The sequence below is a fragment of the Protopterus annectens genome, chromosome 9.part0 (assembly GCF_019279795.1).
Source record: "Protopterus annectens isolate FY-2018-M chromosome 9.part0, PAN1.0, whole genome shotgun sequence".
NCBI classification, from domain to species: domain Eukaryota; kingdom Metazoa; phylum Chordata; order Ceratodontiformes; family Protopteridae; genus Protopterus; species Protopterus annectens.
The window spans coordinates 1,828,139,699-1,828,158,113 of record NC_056743.1 but is presented as its reverse complement, the minus strand read 5'-3'; positions in this window follow the sequence as shown (position 1 = coordinate 1,828,158,113).

The window sequence follows — 18,415 nt, the reverse complement described above, 5'->3', positions numbered from 1 at the left end:
CACTTGGGCTTCATACAGGCTGTTTTACATTAAGAAGGTTTGTGGTTTGCACTGTTGTGGCAGGACAGGTAGCTTACATCCTTCTAAGCTGTGAATTGCTTATTGAAGGCCCAGTGTCTGCTATTCTAAAAGTGTATTAGTTCTGGCTTAAGCACTTGGGGTTCAGGCCAGTTATTCTACATTAAGGAGGTTTGTGGTCTGCACTCTTGTGGGAGGAGAGGCTGGATTCTACCCTTCTGAGCTGCTAATATCTGGTCACAGACTTATTGTGCCTGCTTATTTGAACTATTTCTTTCTGAAATTGGTGCGTCTTGTTGCTGTAGCATAGACCAGATTCAGTCCTGCTGAATTTAGCTTTGTTTGTATAAATTGAGCACTGATCCAGGCCATCTTTTTTGGAGAAGGTTCCCCTGCACCCTAGTAAGCAGGGGTGTGCAGTTAGAAATTATCTGATCGAAGACTGTTGGAACAGGGCTCAGTTTGGAGCTTTTTTAGGGTTAATTGGGTAACTTGTTTAAATCGGTTTGTTTTCTATTGTTTTTATATATATATATACATATATATATATATATATATATATATATATATATATATATATATATATATATATATATATATATATATATATATATAAAGTGTACTTTATTCATCTGCTTTTACTGTATTTGTGTTTCTTCCTACTTTATTACTAGTGGCATTGACTACAACTCTGATCTGCACTATATAACAATAAGTATCCTTTTCTGTGCATTTAAAGTGTTTTTGAGTGTATCTGCTTTATTTTCTAAAAAAAAAAAAAATATATATATATATATATATATATATATATATATATATATATATATATATATATATATACTTGTTTCCCGCCTTTCTAAGCTAGTATAGTCCAGTTTTCAGGTTAGTGCTGAATTCAGGGCTGTGTTACAAATCTCTGTTTGCCCATACCTTACTTGGATAGAAGGAAGTTCTCTGTTCACCTGTGAGAGAGGGGAGCTTTGAACAGCCTGTCTGTCCCTGGAGGAGTGATTTCAGCCAAGAAATTAGTAGTTTATTGGCCATTTTGAGCTAATTTCTATTTCTTTCATTTCCCTGCTATAAATATCATATTTGCCTGGTTTTGCGCACCGCACAGTGCCGGTTAGCTAGGGTGAAACTATTCCCGGCTCCACAAAGTCTCCTCTTCAATTTTTCCCTTGGAACTCGACAAACATTCAACTTAAGCACTCAAGCCACTCATTTCTCAGCCTGGCACTTACTCAAAACTTATAGCAAGCACTTATAAACCGTAGCACTAGACCCTCCTGTACTGTACAGAAGGACAAAGCTCTCTATTCGACCTTACCAGCCATCGAGTAAAACAGGTCACTGTACCTATCCAGGCATATCCAAAGGGCAGTTTCAGGTGTACTCTCCAGTCCAACTGGTGAATCTGGGCATTTTGAGGCAATGTTACAACTGCCTCATGTACACAGACAACCCCCTCCTCCTACCACCAAACACTAATACATGCGAGAGATGCAATTATACAGCCAAACTGGAGGCTAAGCTCTCTCAACCCAAGACTGGATCAAGCAGTCAAGAGGAGAAGGGAAATACTTGCATCACACCACCAGTCTCACATAAACCCATTAAAGCAGCACTGGAAAAAAACACACATAAATACATGAAAACATACTCGGAGGCTCTAAACAAAAATCTGCAAAACCAACAGAGACCTCCAAAGCAAACATCCAAGCAACCTCCACCCCCCAACATAAACCATGAAACACATACTTCACAAAACCAGTGTGCCATGCAATCTCAGCCCTTAAGGCAAAATAACATACCCAACATACTAGTAATAGGTGACTCTATAGTCAGGCACACTGACGTCCCACTCACTAGGCTGAATAAGGAGAAGGTTACTGTTAGTTGCCTGTCGGGCGCCAGGATCCGCCACATAACACAAGCACTCAGGTCACTACAGAACAAGTACAAATATGACTCTGTCATTGTCCATGTTGGTGTGAATGACCTGAGCCATACCGCTCTGGACTACATGAAAAGAGACATGGAAGAGCTCTCTGATCACGTAGCCCAGGCCGGTATGACCCTGACCCTGGCTAGCATCCTGCCCTCACCAAGACTGATACCACGGTATAAAGAAAAAATTCTCAATTTCAACAATTGGCTAAGTTTCTGGTATCATTCAAAGGGGATCCAGTGTCTGTCCGCTAGGGATGACATGCTCGACAAGCCAAGCTGCTTCACTAGAGATGGCATGCACCTGTCACCCTTAGGCTTTCGAATACTGGCCAAGGCTCTTGCCACCCCCATAGAGCCTTTTTTAGGCAAGGCTCAAAAGACAAACCTACCGCCGTAAATAGCACAAGTAACAAAAAACTGAGGGTAGTGCTACTCAATGCCAGAAGTCTGAACCTCAAAATGCATGCACTCGAGGCACTCCTCAGTATGGAGAAAATTGATATATGTGTAGTAACAGAAACTTGTTTTAAGGTCCAGAGAGCACCCCAGCACTACCAGGCTACAACTCATACCATACATTTCGGCCACAGAACACAAACCGAAATACAAAAGTCAGGGGCGTATCCATATTCATCAAGGATACCCACACCTCCAGGTTAGTGGCACAGCACAATGCTTCAGAAATCATCCATGTGCAACTAACAATGGGCAAAACTGCAATTCAAATTGTAACTTGCTACAGATCACCCATCATGTCCCAGGACCCCCATTCCATATTCCTGGAAACACTGGGAAACATAAAGATCCTACCAAACACCCTAATATTGGGTGATTTCAATTATCCAAACATTAACTGGGAGAACTACTCAAGTACTAACTCCCTTGCCTAACATTTCCTGGAATTTATAAACTCAAACGCCCTGGTTCAACTGGTCAACACTCCCTCCAGAGGTGACAACATATTGGACCTGGTCATCACCAACATGGGCGACCAGTGTTCCACACCAGAGGTCAACCCCTCACTGGTTAGATCCGACCATAAACAAATCACTTTGGATATCCACATTCCACCCCCACCCCCGGACAAGAAAACCAACGTGAAAAACTTTTCAAAAGCAAACTTCACGTTACTTAAGACCGAGGTGGAAAGTTTCAAAGCCCCCATGCTGAAGGATAATGCTGTTCAAGCTGCAAAAATCTTTACTAATGCATTCTATGGGCACCTACAAGAATGCATGGATCATGCCAGCCCAAGCAAAACCAAGACTCACTCCTCCAAGAAAAGGAAACCAGTCTGTCGGACTCTTGCCATAAACAATCTATACAATAGAAGGAGGAAACTAGTACAGAAAAGAATAAAATCCCAAGAAGAGAAGACAGCCCTGATCAGTATCAGCATGAAACTACAATCCCTCATAAAATCATCCAAGGTGAGCTTTGAAAGAAAAATTGCCAAGGACTCCAAAGATAACCACAAGGCATTCTTTAGCTATGTCAAGAATCTAAGTGGCAATGCTCAGATCTACTCGGAGTTAGTGCTCAATGGCACAAAATACAATGAACTGACCAATATCGTCAACATCCTGGCAGACAGGTTCAGCGCAAACTTCACCCCTCTCTCACCCCAAGAGGGCCCATAACCATACCAGAAGAATGTAGAGTCCCTGAAATCACAGACACTCAGGTTAAAACAGCCCTCTCCAAAGCCAAAAACACAGCATCAATGGGACCGGACGGAGTCCCAGGCTGCATCCTACACAAGCTCAAAGATGAAGTAACCCCTCACATAAACACACTGTTCAAACTCAGCCTCTCCACAGGCTACGTACCCATAAAGTGGTGCACAGCAGCGGTTATTCCACTCCACAAAGGTGGAGCCACAACAGACCCCAGGAACTATCGCCCTATAAGCCTGACTAGCTTGGTCTGCAAGGCTATGAAGCACATCATCATGGAACTCTTTAACAGAGACATTGGGAACCTCTAAACACTGGACCCTACCCAGTTTGTCTTTGTTAAGGGCAGATCATGCCTCCTAAACCTGATGGACTTCTTTGAGACAGTTACCAAGGCTATAGCTGAGGGAAAGGTGGTAAACACAGCCTACCCAGATCTCGCAAAGGCCTTCAACACCATTCCCCATTCTGGTATTATAGACAAGCTCACCAGCCTGAACATAAATCCATATGTCACAAGATGGGTTGCCAACTGGCTCACAGACAGAACCCACATGGTGAGAGTTGCGGGAGCAAGGTCTGACTCTAAATCAGTTACAAGTGGAGTTCCCCAGGGCTCAGTCCTAGGACCCCTCCTGTTCGGCATATACTTCTCAGAGATACAGGCAAGCACAGGAGGACTATGGCTGACCAAGTTCACAGACGACTGCAAACTAGGGGCTATAACTGACTCTCCAGCTGACACAGACATCCTCAAAAAGGGTCTCACTCAGACGGATACCTGGTGTCAAAATCATGGCCTCAAGCTAAATGCCAAAAAGTGCATAGTCATCCCCTTTGGAAAAGACAAAGTACCCATAAACTACCACATAGGTGGTAGTCCCCTAAATACGGAAGACATAATAAGGGATCTGGGGACCCAAGTAGATACTAATCTCAACTTTGATAATCACATTGCCAAATTGGTTAGAAAATCCTTCTACATGGCCCACCTAATCACAAAAGTGTTTGCATCCAGATCAAAAGAGGTCATTGTAGCCCTCTACTCATAACTGATCAGACCCATCATAGAATACAACGCCCCATTTGGGATGTACCTTAGAAGACACCTGCAACAGCTGGAACGACCACAGAAGTATCTCACCAAGAGGATCACTGGCCTCAAACAGATGCCCTATGCAGCTCGACTGAAGAAACTACAGCTGTACTCAGTTGCATACCACCTACTCAGAGGTGATGTCTGCCTGACATACAAGGCCATGTCCAACCCAGAAATGATGGACATGCTCCACCTAAAGAAAACCTTATCCCCGCGAGCCACATGCTCTAGGGATCTAAACCTCACCATAACAATAAATAGGACATGCTGGAGGGATAGATTCCTGTCCCAGAGACTTCCCATGCTTTGGAACAAGATCCCAATCTACATCAGGCAGAGCTCCTCACTAGCACTCTTCAAAAGAAATCTTGATGAGTGGATGGGAAACAGAAAGTTTACCTCACGGATCACTTCAGTGGCTCTGCTGGACAGAGGCACAGGGAACTAATCTAAGGGGGCGGCGAAAGGCAACACATTCTGGCTAGGCTTATAAATGCCTTCGGGCAGATAGCCTAGTATCTACCTATGAACCTATGAACCTATATAAGTAATAGGTTTATATCATCAGGCATTACATGATTCTGTGGACATTTTAAATGACATTGAATTTAGCTAATAGATTAAATACAATATATACACTAAAAATGCACATTTCTCAATCATTCTGGTATGGCATGGGACAAAGAATGAAGTAAGGTACAATAATTTCACCCTGAGCACCATTAGCAGTATTTTGTTACATAGATGCAGCATACACACTGGTCTTGCCATTTCAGAGAAATTCTAGTTTGTACTTCAATGAAAGTAAAAGAAGACAATTCATATCTGGCTATGTAATTTATGTAACCTAGTAAACAAGTTGAGAAGCTCACATTAATACAACATGGTACATATAATGTAAGTTAAACAGAGTTATATTTATGGACTGCTCTGCTCTGCTGTAAAAACGTGGCCAATTTGGCAATGTTTTCTTACTCTACTTCTAAGAAAACTAACCAGATGAACCAGTAAGCTTATTCAACATTAGAAAGAAACAACAGGAAAAGAGCAGAATGTTGGAGGAGAAAGAAAGCATATGGGAATAATTAGTAAGGTGGTCCATGGTGGGAAGCCTTCTGACAATTGAATGTTGGGGCAAAGGCACCTTCAAATATATATCAAAAAGTTATCTTTGATTCTTTGCAGACAGGTGGGTCCAGAACTGCAATAATCATAATGTTCTTCTGTGATCAGCATATCAGATCCCTGCATGAATCCAGTATGCTGAAGGTATCACTGCATCCCCAGATGTTAAAGTGAAGAATTCATGCCATCTGCTAAAAGTTTCAGATCATTTGTAGCATTTAATAAGCAGAAATATGGATGTTGCCTAATCTGATGTAATAATTATGAGACAACAACAATACATTCAAAATGTGTGTTGTTTGTTTAAATCAATCTTATCTGCACTCTGTAAATCATATTACTTTGACCCACGGTAGTTCCCCAAACTTGCATATTATACATTTTAACTCATTCCTTTTCAACCCTGTTTTAGGTTTTCTGCTTCCCTTTCACATTATGACAGGATTATGTCTTAGGCCTATCTATCCAGTGCTGGTAGTGCTCTCTATTTATCTAAACACACACGCATATATATATATATATATATATATATATATATATATATATATATATATATATATATATATATATATATATATATATCTATGTGATATATGGCAACGTTCTTAAATCCTGTCACTTGCTGAGGAATTTATTTGCTTTGGAAAGTTGGCTTTTTATCTATGTATATGTAACATCTGAGATTGTCAGATAAACATATGAAAGCATTTTGCTTATGTCCTGTAATGGCAACACATATAATTGTTTTATATTTGCTTGCTTTTGCTTTTACTTATGTGCCAGTAGAATGCTGTTTTTGATGTCCTGCCATCCTATTTCTGTTTTCTGTGCTTGTATGTTGTGCTGCACCATTTCCCTGAGACCCTCTGTGTTTTTTTTTTTTGATGTATTACCTTTTCCAACATGCTCTAGGTGTCTATGTATTCTTTGAAGACTGTCTATTACAGGAAATTAAATGCATCAGACTTGAAGAGATGGGATGCCCCTTTAAAAAGGGGGTAGCGTCAAGAGTCTGTAGTCATCAGCTTGAGGAAGGGAATTTTAGGGGGACATGAGGAGTCTTTTCTTTACTCAAAGGGTAGTATTCAAGTTCAATATTCTATCATGTGGAGGTAGTCGACTACAAAAGGGTAGATAAGATGGGATGAACCAGAATAAGAGAAAAATTAAGTGCATGGGAGACAGTTATGTGAAAAGCAACTGTAAGATAAAGTGCTAACTGTAAATTTTGCATGTTTTTTAGACAAAGAAGAAAGAAATTTATCAGACAGAAAAGCAGAGACAGGCAGACACTCAAACACGCACATACACAGACACTTGAGCATGTATATACAAACTCTCTCTTAGACTGAGCAATTGTCTTGGAGGGTTGAACTATTTCATTCTCTCGTGGTTACTGCATTAAAAGTACAACATCTGGCAACAACATGCCCCTGCACCGAAACAAATACTAAGGGCAAGTGTGTGCAAGTAATGACAGGTAATGCCTTTGTTGTGTCTTACATCATCATACATTTAAAGTCCTGGAAGCTACATCTCCATGTGTTTTGCTATGGGTACAGGCACACCAAATTAAATATCTGCTTTCAGCACTGAATGTCACAGTGCAGTACTTTGTAGAATTAAATGCCTCGGGTAGGAATCAGTAGGGTGCACCAAAAGGAATAGATACGTTTGTAATGGTGATTGTGAACTGATTTCACCCATCCCACAGTAGAGTTCAAACTTTGCATTCTGAGCTCCACCCAGCAGACAAGCATGGGAATGAGGGAGGCATAGCCCCGTGTGCATGTGACTGAGGCACTGCTCAATAGATGGGACCAAGGACTTCTGCTGCAGAGAAGACTGAAGAACTCTGTGTTTGTGTGTGTGTGTGTGTGTGTGTGTGTGTGTGTGTGTGTGTGTGTGTGTGTGTGTGTGTGTGTAATTCCTCAGTTGCTATATACTGTTGGCTAGAGAGCTCGGGGCACATGGTGGTGGATAGAAAATACCATAGGCTTGAACCCTGTACATTGGGTCCAGGTGGCACGAGCCTGAATTCCCTACCTACCACTATTTGTAAAACTTTGCAGATATTTGCCTCATATTTGTTCTGTTCCTAATAAAATCTGTGATTTCTGTATTTTTGTTTCTTTATGCAGTCAGTAGTGCAGTGGTAGCATTGTTGCCTTACAGCTACAGGTTCTCTGGTTTGATTCTTGGCTGGGGTTCCTTCTGTGTAGAGTCTGCATGTTCTCTGTTTGTGTGGGTTTCCTTTGGGTGCTCTGGTGTCCTCCCATCCTACAAAGACATGTGTCTGGAGTGTTTCCCCATGGGTCTCTGCTGAAAATTGGCTTTCGTTCCAAGTCAGACTTTCATGGTTAACAAATGTTGAATAAATAAAAATGACAGGCATTTGAATTTCAGACTTCATATTCTTCAGACAGTCCATGGTAACACTAAACCTTGTATTCTAGCAATTTTCTAAGTTTATAAGATGGATATTTGAAATTTGTCGCTATTTTTAGGACTGTATTCCCCCATTATTGGTTTTGTCCAGGTGTTTGTTTTGCTAAGAGGTTGAGAGCTATGGTGAGAACTGAATTCATTGAATATGTTTAGGGGCTGCATTCCCCCATTATTGGCTTTGTTCAGGTGTTTTGTGCTAAGAGGTTGACTGCTATGGTGAGATCTGAATTCACTAAATACTAGCCATTTAAGTTTCAGTCTTCCTCTCTTTCACAAAACAGCTAATTTGGCATAGTGGTATGTTGCTCTGACAGTTTTGCACAGGGTCCTGGATTCAAGATTTAGCAGTGAAATGTATGGTGGTAACACAGCATTTTATTTTAGCAACTTTCCAACATTTTCCAAGCAATGTTTAAAATGTGTCTCTGGTTTTTGGGCTTTTGCCCCCCCCCCACACACACACACACACACACAACACATTTTGGCTTTTTCCAGATTTCTTGTGCTGCAAAGGTCAGAGATACAGCTGAGTGTTGAGTAGAGTTTACAAGGAGCTGAGAGCTGCAGGGGAACAAAAGTTTAGTGCTGCTTATAGTGAGTCTGCTTACATTGTTAATAGCACAACAGGTAGTGTACTTTCTTTTGATGCAGAAGGCTGTGGGTTCTACTCCTACAGTAGGTAGATGCATTACAGATACTGTACTGTGTTGTAAAGGGGGTGGATTCTGCAGTCCTTTTTAGCAAAGATACCTAGTAACTATGAACCTGTTATCAGTTTACCATCCATTCCCTATTGCAATATTACTAGCTTATCATTTTTAGTGTAACATAGGCAATTTATTCCTCATGGAAAACAGGCACTTTATTTGTAGATGAAACAATGAAATATAAAGTTGTTTGCTAGTAGCGACCTCTTCATTAGTTACAGATCTCTTTAATGTGGATTCATTTAAATGACTTTTACTTCTTCAGAGACTGTGCATATTTACTGATAATGATAGAATGTAGAAGTTTGAGTAGACTTTTATGATGAAAATGTTCTGAATTGGGCAGTTTTGTCATTATTGATGCATGCATTTTGTTTCATTGTTTACTGAGAAAATGTTCAAAACAATAAATTTAAAATGCCCTCTAAAACTGTACTGTATTGTACAAGGAATATAATTTAATACAATCAGGAAGGTGTTTCAAAGAGCATGTGTATGTTTCATGTGCAAGGGGCCTGTGATTTGAAAACAGTCCAAAGTTAATATTTTTCTGCCACTGGCAAAATATATTTTCTTTGAATGTGGGTTTCAATGCTGTTTCAATTAATGTGAGTTTCAAGGGCAGAAAAGTTTTAATGCTAAGTCTATTTTCATTGGGAGACTGCATTGCTTTGTTTAGCAGGCATCTATTAGTGTTTGTGCTGTAAAATGCAAAATAAAACTTTCAAATGAAATCCAACTCATTGCAGAAGTAAAGCAGTATGCACATTACAGTGTTTATGGTAAATGGGGTGAAATAACCAAGTAATGGGACATTGGAATGGCTGCAGGGGGAGGCTCCATTCGACCATGATTTTGTGAGGGGGGAATGGCAGCAAACTCAAAGACAGCCCCGGCTGAACTATACCTCTGAACTGTCCAGATTTTTACAGAATGAATAGATTTTTGCCTCTTAATTTTGGTTTGTTCCTCATAAAATTTGTGGTTTTCTGGCAAATCATTTAGGAATGAAGTCACTAAATAATGAGAGACATTGAGTTTCAGATGTCATAACCTTCAGAAAAATGCATGCTAAATCAAGACCTGTTATTCTATCAACTGTCTTATACAAGAGCAATTTTTAGTACTGTTTGTATGTTCCCCCAATATATTTGGCCTTGTCCAGATTTCCTGCATTAAGAGGTTGAGAGGTACATGCAAATAAATCACTTTATAGACTTAGGGATATCCAAACCTTTCAACTGTCCCAAATTTTGGCTCAAAATGTTGCTCTCCCCCTAATAATCCCTCCGGAAAATGGCAATTTTGGAAGAAAACATGGAGGGTTTACAATTATAAATAACCGTAATGATCAGAGTTATAAATTACTTTTATTTCAGAAATGCATATAGATTCTCTTATTTTGTCAGCTGCTCAAGTTAACAGTACTAATATTAAAATGCGTCCCTTCTTTGACAGGTTCCCAGCTGTATTGTGTGGCAATTTTATAATTTTGCATCACATTTTTGGTACGTTTTTCATAAAATTGTGGTTTTCTGGCAAATTAGTGGCAAATCATTAAAGATTGAAGTTAGAAAATAATGTCAGACATTTGAGTTTCAGATTTCATACCCTTCAAAAAAATTCATACTAATGCAAGACCTACTACTATTCTATTATCTATCTTTCTATGTTTATAAGAGCAATGTTTAAAATTTGTCCTTATTTTTGGGCCTTTGTTCCACTTCTGTGTATGTCTTTGTCCAGATTTCTTGCTCTGAGGTTGAGAGGTATGAGTGACAGAGCCATCGCCGTCAGCCAGAGACATATCAAATTGTGACATACTTGTTGCACCCCACTCCCCCTTGTAGTGACTTTGGATGAGTCCAAGCAAGGCAAGGAGCAGTTATGCAGTGTACGTGTGCAGAGTATTCCCCCATCCAAGGTAGACACGAGTATGACAGTGGCTTTTTACCTGCCCTTGATTTTGCAGAATGTTCTGGTTTTCTGTCATATTTTTATACTGTTGATTTATGCTTCTTATTATTCAGAAAATGCATGCTGTCGCAGTGCCCTTTTGCTCTGTTTAAGTAGCAATGCTTTAATGACAATCAGGTAAGCTTGTCAGAGATTGTAAGATGCAAGTAAGCTTTAATAAGTATACTGTTAAAGAATTACCAACATTGAAAGCCTTTTTGTTGTTTCCATGCAGAGAATATTTATATAAATAGATAATGTATAGGCCTTAGATATTGAAATGCATATGACAGTATTTGTAATAAAGGACATGATTACAGTATTTTCAGAAGTTCATTACATTTGTTGGAGACTTGCAGTCATCTTTTCAGGCTTTACCTGTAAACTAAACAGAATGCCAGTTTATCATGTGTGGTCAATAACCTGTGCCGTAATCCTTTAAACAATTTATCTTGAGCTTGTTTCTTGTTTGCAATTCATTTTTTACTATGATCATGTCTTCCCCATGAAACAAGTAGATAGTTGTTGCCAGGCAGCAGGTCTTTTTTGGATAAGAAACATTTTTACAAGTGGGGGTATCACAGAGATTGCTACTTTCAGCATGTTACTTGCTACTTTTATAAAGGTGAATATAAATTATAATTAGAACTGCAGTGCAAGGAGAAATGGTTTGAGTTGAGTGCTGTTTGTTTTTTTATACTTGATTTTGACTGGCATTCCAGTAATGGATTTAAAAAGTAATTTTTTTCATGCCTTCCAACCTTTTTGTTTCCATCTAGATATTAAGTAAGCTGTCATGTAGCCAATGCATTGAAATATTTTTTTCTTCTACACATCATTTTGTCTTGATTGGACTCTCGTAATGATGGTTTGGCACCCAGGGCAGCATATGTAATTAAAGTTCCAGTTGTTGTGGTTTTGAGCATAGCTCCACCCTTTTCTAGTTGACCACACTCCTTCCCATTGGCCCCACCCATTCAGCTGTCTTCTGCAACCCCCCTTTAATTTGAAGTCACCAGCCACCACTGAGTAATATACTATGAAATGCAGTCCACTGAATTGTTGTGAGTACTGACACACTTATGTGATGGCCTATACATACTGCAGATAATGTGATCTGTTGCAAGCTGCTGTTGTACTAGCTGTGTACCCCTTCCCTCTGATGATCCTGTTGCAGCTGTTTCCACAAGATCATATTATGTAGCACGGCACATACTGTGAACATCTGTGCACATGTGGCTGGAGAGTACTGCAGGGCTCCAGATATATCTAGACACTGGAACCATGACTTCAGTAGCCCAAAAACACTCTCTGTGATGTTCCTAGTTTGTGCATATGCCTCATTATGGCATTCTTCAGTGTGTGCGTGTGTGTGTGTGTGTGTGTGTGTGTGTGTGTGTGTGTGTGTGTGTGTGTGTGTGTGTGTGTGTGTGTGCATTTCTGATGGGTGTCATAATCCACAGTTCCGGTGTGTAGCCAGCATTCCACAGTAGATGGCCATATGGGATGTCCCCCCTGGTAAACAGTTGGTACAGCTGTGATGCATGCCAAATATGGGAGTCATGATAACTGCCAGGGCTGCCAGCACACACATTCAAGATAATGTCCTAGGCATTGCACATTACCTAGCAGTTGATGAAGTGATATGTCTTGCAGTTGACGTAGACACTACCCTCCTCACTGGCCTGTGGTTTGATGTGTACATGAGTGCAGTCTATGGCACCCAGTACCTCAGGGTAGTGTGCTGCATGGTAGAAGACTTGCATAGTGCTAACCCTCTCCTCAGGAGTGTAGGGTAAATAAATGTGTTCACTGGCATGTGTTAGCATGGCATCCAGGAACTGGTGGAGTACCCTGGATGCTGATGCCTGTGAGACCCCCATCATGTCCCCAGTTGGTCTTTGGAAAGTACCTGTAGCTAGTATCCTAAGGGCTACACATACCATTGTTTCCACTGGGATGGTTTCCCCTCTGTTTGCTCTCAGTCTCAGTTGAGGAAGGCAGAGCTCGGTGAGTTCTTGTAGTATGTCCATGACCACCCTGTAGTGCTCTACAATCTCCAGCTCATGTAGCTCCTAGAAAGTTACCCTGGGCCTGAACACTCTTCTCCTTCTCAATCTAGGCCTATTGTCAGCAGCAGCACTGACCTCAGCATCTAGCACATACAGGTGAAGCAGAGCTACAGCAGCCCCTAGCATTGCTTTTGTTAAAAATCCCACATGTGTACACCACTGGTGCAGAGTATCAGCGTGAAATCAGATTGTAGGGTGTATGTAACTTTTCTAGTGCTCTGCTGTAGGTACAGAATGTGTGATTGGCTACCTATGATTTATTCCACCTGCCATGTACATCATTATCAGTGTTTTACTGGCCCAGTTTAAGTGGTACATGGGTCATCGGTAATTTATATATGACTGGCACTTCCTAGGCGATTTCTTTTTCTTTTTTTTTTTTCAACAGACTCCCCTGCTAAGCACTGCAGCATGGTGTGCAAACCTGCGCTGCAGGAATAAATAATGCTCAGCACTCAATGGACACACCCCCTTAGACGAGCATGCTCAGCACAGTGGGACGCCATACAATCATGCTCAAACTAGCTAAACTAACAATGCTTAGCAGTCACTGGACATACACACTGCTCAGCTCAGTGGTGTGGCACACAAACAGGCACTGCTGAGCTACACCACCTTTTCATGTCAGCTACTTCTTCTGTGGACACTGCCATGGTTCTGGAGATACACAGATGTGACCTGTGGGCACAAATACCCATTTTTTGAATTCAGTATCCCTATCTCATTTGCATACCAATCTGTGCACACAACCAGGAAACCACACTATCCCAGACCACAGACTTCTACCACTGTACACACTCCATGCAAGGCCCTATAATGCATTATTGTCATGTTTTATTTTTTTTTCCTTTTTACACTTTTAAATATTTTCTTTTTGCATAACAGAATATTTGCACACTGTTGCATACCACACAAACATAATATGCGTTTTAAAATATATATATATATATATATATATATATATATATATATATATATATATATATATATATATACATTTTCCATTATTTTCCATTACTTTTTGGACAGACACAGGGCATAGCTTTGCAGATATCTGTGTCTGTCATGCTATTTCTGTCCTTCTAACTGGGCTTTTATAGCCTCTGTTCACTTTTTATCTCATGTATACAGAATTTTTCATGTACACTTTGCACACCAACATGTGGTCTGTACTAATGCCTATCTGCTTGCTGGATCACTCCAACACCCTCCTTTGCATGCAATTCACCTGCTTATGAGCCCTCAGCTTTGTTTACTGGATTGCACAGCTGCTTACTATGCCTACATGGAAAAATAATCCATGTAGGCTTTATTGAATCCCCCCAGTCTTTTTAACACCTTGATTCATTTAAAATTATATGTTAGAAAACTTCATTTCATAGCTTCATAGGAGATTTCTAGGCTAACAACTCAAGAGCCCTTCCAAGCCTATCCAGTTTTATCTAGATTTCACACAATTTTCTCTCCCCAGGTGAAGGATAACAGGGTCAGCAAGCAACTTATCTTGTTAAACTATCTGCTTACAACCCACTCATGATTTCAGCTTTATAAACATTTTATGATGCTTGCGAGAAAGCATCAGGTTCAGAAGGAAAAGGTTAACAACAAGTTTTTCAGTTTTGGAACATTTAATCAAAAGGTGGTTGAGGATCTTCCTAGTAAAAATTTAAGGTTTATGAAAGCAGAAAAGGGGAGTAGGTCTGTAATTATGGAATTGGATGATTATATGAATATATGGAGAACGTGTTGGCTAATATTCACAAATTTAAAATGGTGCAGTTGAACAAAATTTATTAAAGATATAAGTATATTGATTTGCCCTGGGATTCAGTAATGCTTACACAGACGGCAAGAATAGTGTAATCATTACTGCACGGACTATGGCCAGCGAGCGATCCTGTAAACAAGCCTGGGGACATGCATGAGCTTGGCAGTACTATTCCTGCACTGAATAATGTTAATTACTTCATTTGCTGGTGAAAACCATGAAAATGAGGTAAATTATCAATTCAGGAAGCAGGCAGGCATCCATGCAGGAATAGTGTTAATTGCAGAAATGTATTTGGCTACTAGCCAAATACATTTCTTCAAAAATCAAAACAGAGGCATGATAGCTGAAATAAAATCATTTATTATAATCTTTATGCATGTCAATGGCCAAATATATGGCCATTGGCATGGAAAAGTGTTTAGATTTTATAAAAATAAAGCTTATTTTTGGGGGGGCCAATCTTGGCTGTTTACGCATGGGGCAGTGGCGCACAAACTGGATCATGCAGAAAATAAAAAAAAAAAAAGATGAGAAAACACAATTTTAAGGGAACTCTGCATTTTGCCATTATAGTCTATGGAATGCAGAATCAAAACAATACCAGGGAACAGTGGTTGCTAAGGGGAAAGATTCTGGTGTAGTGCAGTAACTAGGGATTAAGGCAGTGGGGTATGCTAATGAAGGAAATTTACTGAATCACAAAAAGAATCTAAGTGCCAAACTGCACCTAACCATGTAGGAGCTATAAGGCAGTGGTGTAAGCAGGAGGAACAGCAGACATGAGAAGGGGGTGTGTCATGCTTGGTGTAAGCACATTGGAGCTCCATGGCTCCCAGACAAGATTAGCTAAGCACAGCTAAGCAAGGGGGTTTGTCTGAGGCTGTATTGACTTATTCCATAAAATGAAGAGTGTGTTCACATCTGGGGAGGGTCATTTCTCTGTGTTTACATTACCTAAATGGGTTTGCATGGTGCACACTGGGTCTAAAACCAAAAAAAAAAAAAAAAGAAAACACAGAAATAGCAGGACTGTTTACATTTGTGCTCTGGGTTTGCTCAGGGCTTAAAAGGGGCTGAAATGGGAAGAGGAAAAAAAAGAAAATAGAATAAAAGCAATCAAGTACAAATAACATAGCTAGCAGGTAGACTGCATCATAGTCAGCTAATCATACAGGCAGTATCTGCAGCACAACAGTATAAACTATGCAAACACCTTACAGTCTTGTTTTTCCCACAAACTTTGCGCCATTGGTGTACACATGCGGGGGAATTTTAACTGAAAAGATGTTAGGGGCTGCTATTGCTTTGATCCATCAGTATGTGATAGAGGCTGAGGGCGGTCAGGAGGATAATGCTGGCAACCACCACAGACCAAGGAGGAGGAGAAGAGTGTTCAGACCCAGGGTAACTTACCAGAGACTACATGATCTGGAGATAGTAGACAGCTACAGGGTGGGCAGAGACATACTGCAGCAAATCATCAAGCTGTACCAGCCTCAACTCAGACCCAGAGCCAACAGTGGGGAACCCATCCCAGTGGATACCAAGGTATATGTAGCCTTAAGAATTCTAGCTACAGCTACTTTCCAAAGACCTACTGGGGACATCATGGGGGTCTCACAGGCATCTGCATCCAGGGTACTCCACCAGTTCCTGGTTGCCATCCTACCACATGCTGGTGAGCACATTTACTTCCCCAACACCCGTGAGGCAAGATCCAGCAATATGCATCTCTTCCAATGTGTAGCAGAATACCCGGAGGTACTGGGTGCGATAGACTGCACACTCATCCACATCAAAACACCACCCGATAAGCAAGGTAGGTTCTACATAAACCGCAAGGGCTTCCCCTCCATCAACTGCCAGGTCATGTGCAATGCCCAGGGAATTATTATGAATGTGTGTGCTGGCAGCCTGGGAAGCTATTATGACTCCCACATCTGGCATTCATCACAGCTGTACCAGGCATTTGCCAGTGGGGACATCCTGTATGGCCATCTGGTTGGGGATGCTGGCTATGCAATGGAGCTGTGGATGATGGACACCCATCAGAAATGCACACACACCCACATAAGAATGCCATAATGAGGCACATGCGCAAACCAGGATCATAGTAGTGTGTATGTTTGGGATGTTCAAGTCACAGTTCTGCTGCCTTGACATATCTGGTGGATCCTTGCAGTACTCACCAGCCACATGTGCAAAGATGATCATAGTATGTACCATGTTACACAATATGATCCTGCAGAAACAGCTGCTGCAGGAACAGCACGGGGAAGGGCTACACAGCCCCCCACCATTTCCAGGGTCCCCACAGGCACAGAGGGACTCAGGAAAGAAGTCCCTGAGCCTGCTCCCATAGGCAGATGGAGACATGCCCAGTATGCTCAACCCTTGGCAAAGAGGCAACGCATAGCACACACACTGACACTGTAAGGGCCCAGGGACTGGGACCTCCCTCTGACTCGCACACAAAGTAAAATGGATGACACACACATCACATTGCCTGTAACTTAGTATGTATAGGCAGCGTACAGTGTGCATCCAACATAGGCAGCCTGCAAGCACCATCCTCATAACTGCTGCAGGCACAAGGTAAGTCAGTCTTCTTAAGAATAAATGAATGGATTACTGTGTTTTGGTAGCATATCTATGGAAATGCTGCATGCATCGAAGGGAATGGGGTGGCCTACTGGGAGGACAGGAGATAACTGACAGCTATGTGGGACACCAGGAAATCTCTACACAATACTGGCTTCCCCACATTATGCGTATCATTTAAGGTGACAAATCCCACTGCAATATATGTTGGGGGCCAACTAAGGGGGGTCATAGGTCACATGCATGGATGTCACTGTGGGGATCCCATTCTCACTCCCAGAGTCACACAGCAAGTCAGCCATAGAAAACGATAAAGGAATGTCTGGCAAAGGAACACACATGGTGACAATAATGGAATACCCCCATATAGACTTACACAGTGATATGATAGAAGGCCTTGCAGTTGCAGTAAAACTCTCTGAAGGGTAAGAAGTCTGAAACTCGATTCTGTGGCATTACAGTCTAACCTGTGCCCTCTAGTGACATGCCTCTCTTTTCTAAGACAGGACACAATACTATGCTAAATAGAACCAAAATGTAAAGCCAATTTCAGCACAGTCCATGCAAATGTGTATTGTTGACAGGTGTATCCCCCCAAACCCATATTCACATGGAAATGCAGTAACATGTAAGTTTGTAAGGTAATAGCAGCAGAGCACACATTGCCAGGGATGTCCCAATCAGCATGATTACTTGTTGCATGTCCACAATATGCAGGGGTCAATGAGTTATGCATATGTGTGGGAAATACTTGTCAGGATGCGGCCAGCAACTTCACATGGCTGTTGTGTCCTATTTGCCTAGGTACAGTACTGTGGTAGACAGGGCCATGTTCCATGAAATGCAGTGTCAACTATTTTGCATGTCAGCTACACATACAGTGGGAGTTGTACACACTGTCCAGATGTCAATATCCATTACTGCCAAGAAGCTTGGCAGGTCATGTACAGGGGACCACACACAGGTTGGAGTAACCTACATAGTGCCTACCA